Below are 19,274 nucleotides of genomic sequence, written 5' to 3'. Positions count from 1 at the left end.
TCCACCTACGGAAGGTTATTATAAACTTATAGTACATTTTATACCATGGATGGACTAAGAATTTTTTTGCCATTTTTTATCAAATTTTTTTGTTTATTTTTACATAGTCTGGAAACCCTGCTCTAGAAACCAAACATGGAACTTCTTCCCCCCAATAAGCAGAGAGGTGGTATCATACCAGGTGATGAAATTCATCTTTCAGACAATTAAAAAAATGGGAGATTATATTGTAAAGATTTTATTTAATATTAATCCTACCAACAGCACCATTGTATATAGTTAGGATTTTATCATAATATTAATCCTCGGCTGTGCCATTGTTATTTATTAATTAGTTTTTATTTAATCCCTTTTTTCTAACAATTGTGTTTTTATTTCTGAGTGTACCTTACTCAAGACCAAAATACAAAATAAACACATTTAATAAGACAAAAACAATATATTATAAATTTAGTTTAATCCTTTATCCAAGTGTGAGCAAACAAAGTTTGTGCCTGAAAGGATCTTCAGGACTGAGGTAAGGTGGTACAACACCGGCAACTCGTTGCAAAGGTGGAGCAAGCTAACATCGCTCCTATCTCAGTATCGACCTTTAGTTTCGACCTTTATTGAGGTCTCTTCAGTGGGAGCCAGGCCCAAGTGGAGATACCAGGCAGAAGCATTAGCAAGGTCATCTCAACCTATATGAGTTGCCAAACGGTGTGCCACCTTTTTATTAAATTACTCTGGATTTAGAGAAAGATGTTGAAAGTTTATTTTTCACTTGGTTAGACTATAATAAATTTAGTTTAATCCTTTATCCAAGTGTGAGCAAACAAAGTTTGCACCTGAAAGTATCTTCAGGACTGGGGTAAGGTGGTACAACACCGGGAAACTCAGTGTTGTACCACCTTACCCCAATCCTGAAGACACTTTCAGGTGCAAACTTTGTTTGCTCACACTTGGATAAAGGATTAAACTAAATTTATTATAGTCTAACCAAGTGAAAAATAAACTTTCAAAAACAATATATATACACTTCAAACAAATTTTACATAACTATAACTAACTACAGAATTAATTGGATCCAAGGCCTTTTAAAAATAAACTTACGCTTAAGACTAGACTAAACACTTTGTTTTCACGACGAAATGTTCATAGCCAGTTTCTTTCTGTCAAGGCCCTTTTCCAAAGATATATGACTTTATTCTTCATTTTCATAGGATCCTTTCTCATCACTCATGTAGCACACAATAATTCTTCCTGACACAATTCTGTCTCCTTTCCAATAGAAATAATAGTTAGATTCGGCATCCTTATGATAGATGAAACTTCCTAATCAGCGTTTCCTTGAAACTTCCTTTAGAACGTAAATAGCAATTTCTTCTTTTATTCACTAATGCTTATTGACAATCTTAACTCTTCCAATTTAAAAACTCACAGTTCAATGATTCCCTTTTCGAAATCTACTACTAACTTTCCAATTAGCGTTTCCTCAAATATTCCTTTTAAAACATCTATAGCAATATTTTCTTTTATTTATCACTACTTATTCCACTTTGAAACTTCATAGTTCCACAATTCCTTTTTCGGAATATACTATTAATTTTTCTCCGACTGTCACATAAAAAAACTCAATTTCCTCCGAATCTAAATGTCTGCCAGCTTGTGTTCTAATTTTCTTCCCGAACGCTGTCTTGTTTACTCTCCGTTACCCTGATACCAAACATTCTCCTTCTCAGCTGTCAATCACACATCAAACTTATCGATGAGCATGCACACTCCAGGAAAGTGGCAAGCGAGAAACTAGGTATAATGGCCGACACGTTGTCTCAGTTAGCGACAAGAGAATGTCTTCATAAAACACAACTTAATAATTTAAAATACAAGAAAATTGTTTAAAGTAACACAACTATTCAAATCCGGTAAGTATATAAATTTTTAACTGCTTTATATATCACTTTGACAAAATAATTTCAATAACGGGTACATCGCAAGTGCCAACAATGCATGTTATAAAACGAAAACTAATAAACATTCTACATAAACAATATGTAAAAATATTCAGAATTTTAAAATATGATTATTTTTACATATGTCCATGGAAGGATTCAAACCTGTTTGTTGGAGAATGGGTACACTAACCACTCGGCCAACCAGGCTGGCAACAGTTCTATATGGATTATATATTTGGTTTAATCCTTTATCGAAGTGTAAGCAAACAAAGTTTGCACCTGAAGTATTTTCTGGACTAGGGAAACTCATGGAAGGTGGTATAACTTCTCATCACTTGCCTTAGAATCCCATAATGCAAAGCACATCTCCTTGCAAACATGTATAATCAGGGCCGGCAGAAGCAGGCATGCAGGCACCGCCGCCTGCCAGGGCACAGTTCATAAGTTCATTTTTAAGAAACAAAATTTTTATCATAAAAACAAAAAATTCTTAGAATGATCAATATTAAAATAAATAAGGCCGGATACACCGACTAAAAATTTTAAAAAATTGTATATTGCTGCCTCTTGATCAGCCTGCTGTTTGCAATTTTGCAGCGAGAGCAGACGCTTGCCTGCAGAATGTTGTGTCTACTGCAGTCTAACTAAAGTGAAACGGAGAACATGCGCTGAAACGAATTTTCGTACAAAACATTTGTTGCTAGGTAAACCAGTCATATGGTACGCATCTCAGAAGGCTACTGACAATAGCGCAGTGCGGACTATTATTTCGTCTCTGTGTCGTGTTGTGTAATAATTTCGTGTGTATAAAACAGAAATGGAATCAAAATTTTAAAAAAGTTATCATGCACAAAATCGTAAGCGTCATGCTGCAAAAGAAGCAGATATCAAGAAACAAACTGGGACTCTTAATGAATTTGTTAAAATATTCTGATGCAGACTGTAACCAACTCAATACATCAGAAATCAGAGTTGATGAACCATGCACATCATCCAGTTTGCATGAAAGCACTATTGCAACTATTGAACAAGATAACAAGACGCATGATTTAAGTGAAAAACAGTTACGAGAAGATTTAGTTGTATTTGACCACGAAACTAACACATTGTTAGTCCCTGTAAATTTAGAAGATCCAGGTGAATGGGGAAATATTGATGAAAAATTAAGAGTTGTTTTAATTGAAATGGGGCCTGTTCAAAAGAAAAATATAATATATCCAAGCGATACATATGGTCATAACTTTGGCGACACGTATTATAATAGAACAATGGAAAACGGGCGGCTTGTGCCAAGAACATGGCTCAATTATTCCGAAACTTTAAATTCTGGTTTTTGCTTTTGTTGCAAACTTTTCGCATGTACTAAATCAAGTAGTCTTGTAGAAGGTAATAACGATTGGAGAAATGTAAATACAACTTTGCATAGACATGAGACTAGTTTAACTCACATGAAAATTTTCTTAAAATGGAAGAAACTTGATAAAAATTTAAAAAACAAAACTACTATTATATTTCCAGACTCAAAGAATGTATGAAATGGAATAGAAACATTGTACGAGTGTTTTAGAATGCCTCAGTGAAATTATAAAATTCCTTGGTAGCCAAAATTTAGCTTTTTGCGGATCACCTGATAAATTATATGAAAGGAATAACGGTAATTTTTTAAAATTAGTCGAACTGTTTGCGAAGTTTGATCCCGTTATGGAAAATCACGTTGAAAGGGCCCTGCAACGAAACAATAGAGCACACTATTTGAGTAAAGACAGTCAAAATGAAATATTGGAAACTTTAAGTAACGTAATCAGGGATACAATTTTAGTATCAATTCGAAAATCTAAATATTATTACATAATTTTAGACTGCACACCTGATGCAAGTAAAACAGAACGAATGACCATTATTATTTACTTTGTTTCCGGTGACAATGGAATTGTCAAGATCAGGGAAAAGTTTTTAGGTTTTGCAGATATATCAGATTCCACAGGAAGTGGTTTATGTGCAACAATAATGGAACAACTGGAAAAATGGAACATTCCCATTGAAGACATGCGAGGTCAAGGGTATGACAATGGGACAAATATGAAAGGGAAAAAATATGGGCTCAAAATTTGCTTTTGAACAAATATCCTCGAGCTTTTCACGTGCCATGTGCTGCTGCTCATACTCTAAATTTAATCATTAACGATGCAGCCATAGTGAATGTAGATACAATGAGTTTCTTTGTAATTATTCAAGAAATATTCAATTTCTTTTCATCTCTTACAAACGTTTTGCAATCCTTTTAAAATTCGTAAAAAATTTAACATTGAAACAGCCATCAGAAACGCGATGGGAAAGTAAAATTAATGCAACCCGCCCTCTACGATATCAGTTAGGAGAAATTTACGATGCACTTTTTGAAATTTTAAGTAATGAAAATTTTAATAAACTCAGCATGAAGCACAAACATTATGTGCTAAAATAAAGAACTACAAATTTATTTGCTCTTATAACTTGGCATGATTTAACAGAATAAAACCTGTGAGTAAAATGCTTCAAGACAAAAATATGAACATTACACTTGCTTTAAAATCTATCGAAAACTTAAAAATATTCTTACAAGAGTATCGATCAGATACAAATTTTAAAGAAGTTCTAAAAACAGCAAAAGAACTGAGTGAAGAGGTAGATGGAGAACAAGAATTTAAAACTGGTGCGGAAGTTGATGACGAAAGAAGACACGGCAATTTGACTACGAGCATCATTACGAAACACCACAATCGCCAGATGATAAATTAGAGTGAATGTGTTTTATACACTTCTAGACGCTGCAATGTGTTCATTAATAGAACGTTTTGAACAACTAAAATCATATTATGATATTTTCCATTTCTTATATAGATTACTACAACGAAGATTTACGAAAAAATTGTGACGATTTAGAGATTCTCTTGAAGGACGGCGACAATAAAGACGTAAAACGCAATAGAACTATATGACGAGTTATGTGCTTTCCGGGATATTTTTCAGAAGGATAATTTAAATATTAAGAACTCTTTCGATATTCTTAATTTTATTCTGTTCAATAATTTATCTTTCCCTAACTTTCCAATTGCTTTAAGAATACAATTAAACTTACCTGTTAAGTGTAGCGAGCGGAAAACGTTCCTTTTCCAAGTTGAAATTGATAACCTATTTAAGAACAAGTATGTCACAAAATAGGCTTGTTAGTTTGGCGTTAATAGGTTGAAAATGATATATGTGCGGAATTAGACGTTAAGACCATTATTTCTAATTTTGTGAATATGAAATCAAACACCCTAAAATTTGAATTTAAAAAATTTCAAGTATATTTATGTAATTTAATTTATTTTCTGTTATTCTGTGAAGATTTTATTTTTCGAATACTTCTATTACATGTTCTAATTATTTCTGAATTCTTTTCTTATTTCCTCATCTATCTTGAGTTTCTTTTATTTTCCTAAAAGATAGTTCCACTTATAAAAATTATTTAAAACTTTTTACAAGTTACTAAGAATTTAGTAACTTGTAAAATGCAAAAAAATTTTAAACTTTAGTTCAAATAAATTTTAATTTTTTGTTAGCGATTCGGGTCGGTGAGACGGCTGTACTCCCTGCATCATTATATTCAATGATTAAAGTGAAGTGGCTTTATCAAAATTTGCTTTAAATTTGAGAATTTTTTTAATATTCGGGTTTTTAACGATTATCATGCCTAGTCAACACCCCCTGTTCGTTACAGGTAGCGAACCAACATGTGGCTGTTCTGTCAAAATTTATTTAAATTTCAAATAATTTAAATTTTTATTATCGTAAAAAAACCATGCATGCCCGGATAGTTACAGGGAACGCTTAGATAGAAATTGCATGTGGGCACCAAAGACCCTAGCGCCGGCACTGTGTATAATGCTATGCATTAAAGTAGGGTTTCCCCAAACGGTTCCGTGGAAGGTGAATAAGTGTTCTGCAAGAAGTTCTCTTGGAATTTGTCATTTTAGTTTTCTAAGCATTTTTCATGAGTAAATATTTCATAGTGGAAATATTCTGAGGAGAATAATATTCGTGATTATGTCGAAAAGCTCAGACCCAGAACGCCTAATAACATCTGTGTAGCAAATGTTAGTAATCAAGCCGTGTATTTTTAAACGTGAAAGTATTCATGAATTATCGTTAATTTTCACACATCGAAACCTTTCGACATTTGGGGAAAGGGAATCCCGCTTTTTATGACTGGTCATAAAAATTGTCTGCAAGCAGATTATAACAATGGGTGGCATATCCTCTGTTCTCAAAACTGAAGGAAATGACATCTGTGTAGCAAATGTCAGTGACCAAGCGGTATATTTTTAAACATGGAAATATTCATGAATTATCGTTAATTTTCACACATCGAAATCTTTCAACAATCAGGAAAGAGAATACCGTTGCTTATGACCGATCATAGAAATTGCCTGCAAACCGATTACTACAATGGGAAGCATATCCTCTGTTCTCAAAACTTAAAAAAATAATGTGTGTTGCAAATGTTAGTAACCAATCAGCAACGAAGTATAAAGAAAATTTTTCCACTAAAATTGAAGATCAAGGTAGTCTGTATCCAGTTCTCAAATCTAGTAACACTAAATACTTTCTTCGCAAGTTCGTATCGTAGGGTGAAAGTTTCAAAAACTGTAGTGCTGTGATTTTTTGAAAGTAATAGGCCTGCAGATTTAAATTTTAATATGAATAAGAGACAAGGGACTTTGTTTAATTTTGGTATTAAGAAGTGTCTTATGAAGGTGTTTGTGATGCAACAGATAGTGAGTCATCAACCACCAGCCTACAAAGCTATTTCCAGGATGTACAGAAGGAGGGGAAAACTTCCAGCACACAGGGGGAAAAAAGTCTGCATTTACTCGTAAGTACTTATAATATTATAAATTTTTGGTGATCAGAATGGGATATGGTCAATGAAAATCAGCACAAATTAATTTAATGATGTTTATGTTTAATTGATAAATTATTAATTAATGATCTATTATTAAATAATAAATCAGCTAAATTAACGATTAATTATTAATTAATACATTACTAAATAACCAAAGTGTCCCATGAAAATTTCAGGATTCCGTCATCGGAAAAGTTTGGGAAACGCTGCATCAAAGGAAGGTTCATTACCCAGACCAGTTTCCCTGTTTAAGTGTGGGGTTACAGCTCCAAAAACTTGTGCGATCACTCAACAGTGAGCGATCATTTAACTCAGCGTTGGCCAACCCCAGTGGCAGGCTCATCCCACCACTGAGTAGAGCCATAATCTCAGCGGTGGCCCCCACTCAGAGACAGGCAAAACCCTACCCCCAAGCAGAACTGCTCATATCTCAGGGAAAGCACCGCCCCTTCTGTGCAAAAGCACATCTGTGAGAGAGCCACACCCGAAAACAGCAATAGCCGAGCCTCGGTTCATTGGCTACAGCCTTGCCATAACCAGTTCCGCACAAAAGCGCATCCGTGAGAGCCAGATCCAGAAACAGCAATAGCCGAGACTCAGTTAAAATTTCATTGGCTACAGTTTGTCACAACCACTTCCACACAAAAGCACAGTGGGAGCCAGCCCCAGAGGTGGTGATACTACAGTGGAAGTAATGGAGAAGTCGCATTTCCATATACGAGTTGCCAAAAGGTGTCACATAGCCAAGTGAAAAAAACTTTCATCTACTATCTCTAATCCAGAGAATTTTAATAATAAGCTGCGACACCTTTTGGCAACTCATATAAAGATATATGACTTCTCCATTACTTCCACCTTATTATCCCCACCTCTGGGTCTGGCTCCCACTGATGAGACCTCCATAAAGGTCGAAACCGGTTGGTGACTTGATTCCGGGGAAGCAGTTGCTGTCCAAGGTAATGGATGGCAATGCTGTAGCCAATGAAGTTTTAACTGAGATCCAGCTGTTGCTGTTAACCTTGGGTTTAGGGGTAATGAATGGCAATGCCATAGCCAATGAAGTTTTAACTGAATGCATCTTGGCAGTTGACCCTCAGATGATATGAGCGGCTCTGCTCAGTGGTGGGGTGGGCCTGCCACTTGGTAGAGCCAATGCTGAGAGTTCTTGGTGACAGGTGAGCCTGTTGCTGAGTGGAACCACACTGAGTTAAAAGATCCTTTGGGTCACTCATTGTTGGGTGATCACAAGTTTTTGGAGAGGTAACCCCGCACATAAAACAGGGAACCAATCTGGGTAGTGACCCTTCCCTTAATGCATAGCATTATGCATGTCTGCAAGGAGATGTGCATTACATTATGGGATACTAAGGCAAGTGATGAGAAGTCAGTCCACCTTTGCCATGAGTTGCCCCAGTCATCCTGAAGATACTTCAGGTGCAAACTTAGTTTGCTTACACTTGAATAAAGGATTAAACCAAATATATATAATTGGTAGCATAGCCAAGTGAAAAAACTTCCATCAGTTATATACGGATCTATGCAGCAGCTGGGTGTTTCCCCATTGGATCCTGTAGTTAGTGACTTCAATTCCATGTTGTGTCAGGCCAGATTTGTGAGGTTTGATAAGCCGGATATGGTCTTGATGTTCAGATATATGTTTACAGATTATATCACTGCATATGACTTAGATTTTGCATCCCATAAATAGCTTTTTTTGCTTAACTGTTGCTACCTTGACATCCATTAGAAGGGGAATGACAAAACAACTTAGTGAAAAAAAAATCTGCATTAACCTATGTTTTTCATGGAAAAGTGTGTGCCTTCGTGTCCATGTACTATTCTAAATTGATCATGGCACTGCTCTCCAAAAGTCCACCTTCCCTACATATTTTTCAGATGGATACGAATTCCCATCAGATGTCTCATTTTCTACAGAATTCAATCATCCTTCCCTGTGTTTCATATATGCATCTATAACAACTGCCATTTTGAACTGTGTGTCATGCTTGTGTGACCGATCACAGCACCACTCAGTGTTGTGGAACAAGAGAACAGTACTGCCCATGCAGTGAATGTAAAGCTTTCTGCCATAACTGAAAAAAAAAAAAAAAAAAAAAAAAAAAAAAAAAAAAAAAAAAAAAAAGAGAGGCATTACTTTCTGACCACTCCTTGTAATAAACTGCTTTCTTTTTAAACATAAATCTAACCAATAATCTTTATTTAGCCAAAATGTCTACTAATGCAAGTGCTAACTGATCATCTACAATAAATATAGAAATTGGCATTTTCAACTCCATTATCTCCCAATCTGATCTGAATTTGTCATAACTTTTATTATTATTATCATCAAAAAGACCTCCATGGAGTCAAGAGGATCATCGCGACTCCATGGAGGTTTGTTGATGATGATGATGATAATAATAATAACAAAAGTTATGACAAATTCAGATCAGACTGAGAGATAATAGAGTTGAAAATGAAAATTGTACAGACTTAAATTCATTCACCGTCCCTGCGCTTACCACACTCTCAAGCAATCAATGCATTCCGATCACCCACCACTCTATGTTAATAATCTGTTCCCTGCCACGCACTTTATACAGCTTCCAGGGATGGCCTCTTGTTCTGCCCAGTCTCCAGATATTCTAAGAAAAATCTCATCTGTTAATTACCCCTGACCAACCTATACATCTCAATCATATCTCCCCTCTTCCTTCTATCCACTAGGCTCTGTAATTTGCATTCTCTCAATCTGTCCTCACATTCCAGAGATCAGAAACCAACTTCGTCTCTGGATCCTCTAACATCTCATCATCCTTTTGTAAATCCGGTGACCAAATCTGTGCACAGTAATCCATATGCAGCCTGTTACAACAGAATCAAAACATCCCAACTTCTACATGTCAGTGTTCTCCACATCATTCCCATAATGTGGTCTCTGTATCACCTCACAATTTAAGTAAAATGACCATGAAATTTCAAGTCTATCTACCACTACCCCCAAATCCTTCATCTCCTCCAAAATATCCCCACCAATCCTATACTCTGCATCCGATCTTTGCAACATTAAACTGACATCCCCACACACACTCACTCATTCAGACAGTCTATTTAAATCTTCTTTGCAAGATCTAAATTAAACCATGTTGTAGAAGGTCTTCTACAACATCTGCACTACTTCTCATAACTCTCTCCAACTTTGCATCATCTGCAAACAACTGTATATTGCCATTTCCTCTTCTGCGATATCACTCTTCTATACACAACCTGTTGATGCCTATCAGACAGTCGATCTCCAGTCCAATTCACTAATCTACTAACAAATCCCACCTTTTTATAAAAAGTAAGCAGATTGCTAAAACACGATTCTCCCTTAGCAAACCCATGCAGTTATTAAAGAAAATTCCACTGCTGTCCATCCAGTTCTGAATCCTTGTCCTCACTAGCTTCTCCAACACCTTGACCACAACTCCAGACAAGCAGACTGACCTATAATTTGAAGCCTTACTGAAGCAGAACAATTTTGCCATCTTTCCATTCCTTTGGAACCTGGGCTAATCTAAAACTCATGTTAAAAACATACATTAAAGCTATTATTAATTCCCTGGGACATTCCCTCAAGTCCCATGGCCATGTTGACATCAAGTTTACTCAATTTCTCATATACCTCCTGCTCACTCACCATTAGCGATTCCTCTTCTATTTCCCATTGCTCTCAAGTTCTGCATTATGTTAGAATCACAAGGATGAAATACTTTAATGAACTGCTCATTTAACACTTCTACTCTATTCTCCTCTATGTTTATCATTCTTCCATTATCAATGACCAACATCGTGCTCCCATAATCTTCCTTCTACTGGCGAAACCCTAGGATTTCTTTTAGCATCATTTACTAAATGCTACTCATACTGCACTTTTGCTATCCTCACTAAGTGAATCGCCATCCTTGCTTGCTCTTTGTACTCCTCATGTAACTGATTATCTCTACTCATCTTGTGCCACTCCACAATACCTTTTTCTTCCCGATTGCATGCTTCACCTCTTCACTCATTCATTTTACACCTATCTTATTTAATCTCCTGGCCCCTGGAATAAACTGTCATTGCCTCTGCCAGATACCTCCTGCGTAGATTTCCTTCCCATGCAATTCCTCATTCCATGATATCGCTACAAGCTGCCTCCGAGTTTATCATAATCACTACCTTATAGTTACACACACATAACCCTTTCTCACAAAGGTCCTGATATGGCTGGCCACCACCGAAGTGTTCATTTCATAGTCACTTTCACCAACTAGAGGAAGATGTGACACTTCATTTACAATATCTTCTGATGAGATGATGAAATCCAAAACTGTTGATCCACGTATGGCCTCTGTTACATACTTATTAAGGTAGTTATCCCTTTAAAAATCAATAAATTCATTCTCTTTGGTTCCTGATGCTGTCTCTTCATTCCAGTTGATATTACACGAAATTGCCCATAATGATCCATCGTTTTTTACCAGCCAGAGCAAATTTGTCTAAACATTTCTCACTGCTTTCCACATTACAGGGTCTATAGCAACACCCTACTAAAAATTTCATCCTGTCTACCTCCACTTTATACCATGCTGCTTCAAAACCACTGTCAGTATTTGAATCTTGCATCTCCACCCTAGATGGGCACAACCCTGCTGTCATCTTCAATAACATTCCTCCTCCCTTTTTGCTCTGTCTTCTCTTCGTGAAAGACTACATATCCCTCCATCTCTCTTCCTATCAGAATGTCATCCTTGTCTCACTTATACCAACAATTTTTGGGCGAATAAACTATCAGTGGTACAATTTCATTCCCCTTGTTTTGAATACTTCTAGCATTTGTAAACATATACACTACCTCTTCTCGTAGATAAGCTTATATGTTCGTGACACATGGCTATTAAATTATTTCAGGAAATTACAACATATACTAAATATTAATTAAAAAGAAAACTTTAATCAATACTTCCTATATTTTGGCAGTGTTACATTGTCATCTTCATGGGACCATAAAACTATGATATGTGCATGCAGGCACTAACAACAAGCAAATGAGGCAGAAGAGAGCAACGTAAAGTTGTTCCTAGCAATGGTGGCCCGTACATAAGCACTGCGACACTGCAGCACCCCCAAGGAAAATATTAAATTTTGTTTGTGTTTATAAACAATAACAATGCTTACAATATGTTAAAGGTTACAGCTTATATTTTGATAATGATTGAATAATTAATAATTGGAATTGTTCGATTAACGCTTTAGATTACAAAACAAATGCACTGCGATCTAACGCCGATATTCGTTTGCTCTTGTCATTCCCAACTGTAACTGCTCAAACAGCAGTGTATTTTTAGTATGCTTACGTGCCTTATTTCTGTGAGATATGAAACGTTTATTATTGGTGCATGTGCCTGGTGAACTATTTTTTGTAAATCTTATTTTATTTTGTTAAAATAACATAATTATTTATTTATTATAGATACAAGGCTGAATTATGACTAGTGTCACTGTTGAAAATATGAAAAGAATAATATTTTTTCAATTATCATTACACGAAACAAATGCACTGCGATCTAACGCCGATATTTGTTAGCTGTCGTTCCACGTTACGTCATTAGATACAATGCTGCTTGGGCAGTGTATCTTATGCCCGCGCTCTTCATTTCTGTGAGATATGAAATGTTATTATTGGTGCGTGTTCATGGTGAACTATTTTTTTGTAAATCTTATTTTATTTTGTTAAAATAACATAATTATTTATTTATTATAGATATAAGGCTGAATTATGATGAGTGTCACTGTTAAAAATATGAAAAGATTTATATTTTTTCAATTATCGTTACACGAAACAAATGCACTGCGATCTAACGTCGATATTCGTTTGCACTCGTCGTTGCTATTGATACAAAACTTTTATTATTGGTGTTTGTTCATGGTAAGAATGAAATATTTTTAATATGTATATTTATTTATTAATAAATTTGTTACTGATTAGAAAAAGTTTTTTTTTTTTTTGTATATGCAGCACCCCACTTAAAATTTTCACCAGCCACCACTGATCTACTCCCACTGAGATTCTGCAATATCCTTAGTACTTCCAATTCATCAACATCTATTCCCATATCAGTTCTCACATCTTCATCTGGATGATAAACACTTTGCAAAGCAGTAACTCAACTATTTTGTCTACTACTCCTTAGCTACCTACCTATCATACACTCATTAAAAGTATCTTTTCATAGGCATTCTTTCTTTTACTTGCCATATAACAAAAAAAAAAAAAGTTTGTCATTTTCTTTGCCCTGCTAAGCAAATTTATTCACATAATCAGATTTTTGCCTTCTTTACTATGCCAATCACCTTTCTTGTTGAAGTGCCTTTTACGGCTTTTGATCTCCCTGCTCATCTTTCTTTTTATATATCATCCACAACACATTCTTCTTCTGTGTGTCTGTGTACACCTTAATTGAAATTTACAGGTTTAGCAATCTTGGACAGATTCTCAGATGCTATCATCAGATCCAGCACTCTTAAATCCCTTCATCACATGCTGTTTAAAGTAATTATCTCTTAGGTCAATAAATTCCATTTCCTTTCATTAACAGACTCTTTATGGAACACCTAGAAAGCAAACTTTTTAGTACCGTATTCTCTCCACATTATATTTGGCTTTGTTTTGTGGATGGCATCTCTGCAATAGGGTCACACCCAGAGACTAAAATACTCTAGTTTCTAAGTAAAATAAACTCAATGCATAACCATATCATGATTACCACTGAATGGAAGTCAGCCTACCCTTCCTGAATACTTTAATAACCCACCCCTAAAGGTGACAAATTTTTTTGTCTATTGGAAACCTTCCTTTAGTGGCAGACACATTTGTCACAGAAGATAGTGATCTATGCGTATGAGTTCTGACAATGCCTATCTATTCTACTGAATCCCTTCTAGTGGAGGAATTAAACAAAATAAAAATCTATGATTGCTAATGGATGTGACCAAGTTTCCAATTCAAAGAAGCCTAAATAAATATTATTCCTCAACCAGATCACAATCATTTGTTAAAAGAGTTGTTATACTCTAGCTTAAAGGAGATCCAAGTGAATAGTACACAGGGGCGTCTCGTGCATAGACACTGCGGAACTGTAGCACCAACAATGTTTCTCGATATATAAATATATTTATTAATTTATTTATATTTGCTTGTAATATTTAATTTTATCATCAACAATCCTATACAATTCTCTTATTTTGTATAAAAAATAATAAAAACCCATCTTGTAGAACTTAGGAGGGTGAAGAACGCTAGCAGCACTGTGTTTACCACAGCGTCATATTGCTGCATGCGCAAGCATATGCACGTCATAGCGAGATGCAAGCTATTAGCGTAATGCGGTACTGTCCGGTGCGCAGTTCCACGGTTGTTTATATGCAGTTTGCACCAGTAGTAGTGTTCGTAGTGCTTACCATGTTTACTCAGTCTCTCTAAATATTTGGACATTAAAGGATTTAATTGTAATGTCTAAAAATTGTAAATCCATTCCTTTAATTACAATTAAAGGAATTGATTTTATTTTTAAGTAATTTTGAATTATACTACTAAACTGTATAATTTTATCGATAATAAATAATATTTTTTCATGTTTAATTTTTTTTTTAATTTTTACCAAAATTTTAATATTTTATCCAAACACATATACACTACTTACAGTGTGTATGTATATTTCGAACGTTGCAGCACCCCCCCCCCCCACAATTTCAAGCCATGAGCCGCCACTGACAGTACAAGTTCTTTAAAGTTACCTACATTACCTTCAAGCCATTCCAGAAACTGCCTTCCTTTCTATCGTCCACTCAAGATAACTCACCTCCCCTATTCTTGTTTCTGTCAACTTTATTTTGAACAGATGGGCCATTCTGCTAAGATTACAATCTGAAATGCCAAAAACATATCAAATATTTGGAATCTAATAAATCTGCACTTGCTCTCCATGTCACTGACACTAACTGCAGAGTTCACTAGAATCAGACTTGTATATACAGCAATTCAAGCATTAAAATTTGGCTGCCTCTTTCTGGAAATGTGAATTTTTACAACACCATATGAATCTCAATCACCCTGATTGTTATTATCTTGAGACCTCATCGAGAGAGCCTATAAATCACCCAAACCAGCTGTCTTTTAAATTCATAATTCTTTTTTTCCTAATCAGTAACCAATTTATTAATAAATTGGTTACTAATTAGGAAAAAACACATTTTTTTTTTAAATTTTGAATAGGCAGCACCCCCATTTAAAATTTCACTGGCTGCCACTCGTCCCTAGTGGGCTGAATTGGGTTGTCTTGGCTGTTGGGCTGATGTTCTCATGATGCAAGCTTCCCAAATTTGTTGAGGTTTGACCGTGTGGAAAGGCTTATGTGTTCGTCACACATGTTGAATTGGATTTTAATGGTATTGATGTGAACACAGATTGAAAAGAAAATAACTATTTATTAACTGAAAAGCTAATATTTCACTGGTATTATATCCAGCATCTTCAGAGCACACAAACGAAGTTTGTTACAACAGCGAGACAACCACAATTCGGTGTAACAGTGGGACTTCTTCTGCTAGGGGATACCTTTAGGACTCTAGGAACAACATTAGTTACTCTCTTCTGCATCATTTGCTCGTTGTTAGTGCCTGCCCTAACCACTGAACTGAACCAACATCCTTAACACATTCTTAGCCAATGGCTACAACACCCAAAAAATATTAAAACCAGTTAACCACAACCCCCCCCCCTCATAACAAAGATTACACTAAATGTATTACCATTCCTTACATCCAGGGCACCTCTGAGAAGTTAATCAAAATCCTAAAAAAAAATTTGACCTGACAGCCTGTTACAAACTATATAAGAAATTGACATCCCTTATCTGCTCCACCAAAGACCTACCTGGAGTATACCAGGTCCCTTGCAGCTGTAAACTGTCCTACTATGGCCAAACAGGCAGGACAGCTAATATCAGGATATTCAAACACCCGGTTTCACCAATACAGCCATTCTGGGCTTGTGGACCATGCTCTGAATACACGCCACAGAATACGATGGAAGAAGGTCACTTTACTGCACCGCAGCAAATATAAATGATCATGGGATCAGCCTCAGCTCTAAAAAAACTTCCCAAACCTCAAAAAATTTGGGTACATGAGACTGCCCCGAATTTGGGAAGCTTGTATCATGAGAACATCAGCCCAGCAGTCAAGACAACCCGATTTAGTCTGCTACGGGACACCTTTAGGACTCTAGGAACAACATTAGTTACTCTCTCTTCTGCATCAATTGCTCGTTGTTAGTGCCTGCATGCACATATCATAGTTTTATGTTCCCATGAAGATGGCAATGTAACACTGCCGAAATATAGGAAGTATTGATTAAAGCTTTCTTTTAATTAATATTTAGTATACGTTTCAATTTCCTGAAATAATTTAATAGTCATATACACTAGCTCATTTCTATAACAAGTCCCACTAATCCTCACTTCTCGGACATGACTCCTGTACACTCTCCTCTGTCCATTCCTGTCTATCATTATTGATATTACACCCCTCCCCAGACCTAAATATCACCTCCACATCTTTGGCTGTCTTAATCCTTTCTTGTACACTCACACATCACTCCTGAAACTGTAATCTACACTTTTCATGCAGTGTCCACCCTGACCTTCTCCATTTCCCTGCCCACCCTGTGTTCCTTTTCTCTTATTCTCTTCACTCACCTCTCCATTCACAAACTTGCCAACCTTAATCTCCTGCTCTCCTAATCATCTAATAATCAAGGTCATATAGCATTTTCTGAGCTTCTTTATTTGTTGTTATCAGAACAGTATCATCTGCAAAACATAAACGATTAGATTTCTTCCACTGATATTAATTCACAGTTTGCATTTGTTAAGACTTCCTCTGATGTGGCAGAAAACAATATGGAGGTGATATCAGATCTCACGCTTCACTCCTCTGAGTGTTAATTCCTTTCCTGTTGGTCTAACTTTATGCTGGCTGTTAAATTCTGATATATGGTTTCTAATAATATATACTATATCATTTATTATTGATATGAAGAATCGTAGGTTTTCTAAAAATTGTATGGCTTTGCTTCCTCCCTAAAAATCTTGCGACTTTTTTAAAATAATAGATATAAAAATTTTGTATAGTGTCATAATAAACTGATTGCCCTTTAAGTTGGTAATATCATCTCTGCTGTTCCCCTTTTATAATAACAACACTGATTTATGAATTCCTGATTTTTTGTGTTCTACTAATAAACAGTTTTCTCCAGGAATTAACATTCTTTGATTTGAGGACTAGACATAATTTTATTATGAATAATACGTCAGTATCTATCTAGTCTAAATTTAGTAGGTAGTTGCTGCCTTTGACATAATCCCTAATATCACTGCATATTTCCATTGTTTTGTTCTTTATTGCACTGTACTTACTATCAATTGCTTATTTTTTTGTTTTGGCATCCATTTTTTTCAATCTGTGTAGTTTGAAAAAATTAATCATTAATCTTGTAATTAATACATTAATTACAAGATTAATGAATTATTAATTATTTAAATAATTTCAGTTACAAAATGCTTTATTTTGCTGACCAGTTATTTATGTAATCTGATTTGATCATTACTTCTTGAGCTTCTAAAGCACTTCTAGCTGAATCAAACAACTTCTATTTAATATTGTAAAATCTATAGTAATATAAAATTAGATGTAGCTTGAAATTTTACGAGCGCTTTACATCGATTTTTACAGAGGTCACATCTAAAAAGTTTGTATATAAAAAAATAAATGTGTATAAAACAATGCATATAATTCTATGATAAATTTTATCTTGCCAAAAACATAGTAAACAAAGAATGGGTAACATTTGCAAGAAACAAAAGATGCTATGTCACTCCAACCTATATGTTATTGTTTAACTAAGTGCTCTTGAAACCATTGTTTAAAAGCTCTATGTATGCCCACTGCCAAGGTCATTCTTAAAAGGGACTGCGCATTTTCACAAGTAGTTCCGGTGTCTGTCTAACTGGATTTGTGTAGTATGCGAGGAGAAGAAAGAACGGGTCGGTCGAAATAAAAGATCAAAGTGCTTTTGGATAACTCTTGTGCATTTCCTTAAAAATATGTGGTGACATATCTTCCATTCCCACAGACTTATTAACAACTAACCAATCAACACCTGATACCCCTCCGATTCTTGTAATATTTGCCTCTTTTCTGCATGTTGCACATTATTTACACCAGCATGATATACACTGATAAAGTGCTCATTATATAACTCAACTATATCCTTTGTCGTGGTCACTTTAATTAATTAATTCATAAGTAATCTTCCTCTTGCTTACTACACAGCAGAAGAATTCCCAAGGACTATCTTTGACTTGACAGGCCAATCTCCTCTTGTATTCTACTTTTTTTTTTTTAAACCATGCTTGTCACCTTGCAGCTTATACTCTGCATTTCATGCATCTGTTCACAAATAAGTCTTGTACCTCCTCCATAACATCTTTTCCTACACTGCTTGATTTCATTGTCCATCCATCTCAATACTAATCTATTTATTTGTTTAACTCTTGTCTATTTATATATTGCTGTCCAAAATCACAAACACTACTTCAAAAGAGTACAACTGCAAATTCAGACAAATCAGGTTGTGGTAATTTGCATAACTGCATCCTTTATCCAGATTCAAGTAGAAAGCAGGTACGCATTCAAATTTTCGAATCACATGCAAAGGGGTCCCTTGGTAGCACTCAACAGGATTGATTGTATTTGAAAGAAGCTCTTTTCGTGAAAGAATGAAATTACAAACTTGGATGTCTTGTAATGTCTCAGAGACATCACTAAATGATTTCATGTGAGAATGAATTGTCGAAAAGCTTGAAGAAGGCTGTAGAATTACTGAATATTGACAGATAGTTTGGAATCTCACATGCTGCCCAGGCTTTAGACAGCATTTCAAACCAATGGAAGGTGACCTCTTAACAAATGTTCCAAACATTTGCTAAGAGGTTGCCCTAGCTCTACAATGGAGCATGAAGATGGATTTTTGGTTATAGCAGAAAAATGTAATTCACAGAACATGGCAGGTCAGCTTGCAAGTGGGCTCCATTCAAGCACAGGTATGCAGATATCTCGACAAACTGAGGCAAGACATCTGCAACAAGTAGGACTGTATGCCCGAAGGCCTATAGCCTGCATCTCTTTATCCACAGGTAATCGTAGAGCTGTGGATAAAGGGATGTGTTGTTGTTAAAGGGATATGGTTTTCAGTAGGATATGGATAAAGGGATGTGGTTTTCAGTGGCATTGTATCCATAAAAATTGGACAAGACACCAATGGGCTA

The 19,274-nt window shown here is 35.6% G+C and overlaps 1 protein-coding gene and 1 long non-coding RNA gene across 9 annotated transcripts in view; one reads left to right on the top strand and one right to left on the bottom strand.

The window, feature by feature from the left end:
* LOC150105365 (uncharacterized) overlaps positions 1–19,274 on the bottom strand; it is a 521,942-nt gene that overhangs the window by 334,389 nt on the left and 168,279 nt on the right. The window contains exon 1 of one of the 8 annotated variants that reach the window (XM_090394100.1): positions 5,053–5,102. The exons of the other annotated variants lie outside the window; for them this stretch is intronic. The gene's annotated coding sequence lies outside the window, so the exon portion shown is untranslated. Of the gene's footprint in view, positions 1–5,052; positions 5,103–19,274 lie in introns of those variants that run through there. 8 annotated transcript variants of the gene reach the window in all.
* LOC150105366 (uncharacterized) overlaps positions 1–19,274 on the top strand; it is a 54,245-nt gene that overhangs the window by 13,504 nt on the left and 21,467 nt on the right. The window lies entirely within an intron of this gene.

Source organism: Typopeltis vanoorti, chromosome 6 (genome assembly GCF_054136105.1).
Source record: "Typopeltis vanoorti isolate ZY-2024b chromosome 6, IOZ_Tvanoo_1.0, whole genome shotgun sequence".
Taxonomy (NCBI): domain Eukaryota; kingdom Metazoa; phylum Arthropoda; class Arachnida; order Uropygi; family Thelyphonidae; genus Typopeltis; species Typopeltis vanoorti.
This window is presented reverse-complemented; position numbering and strand designations above follow the sequence as displayed.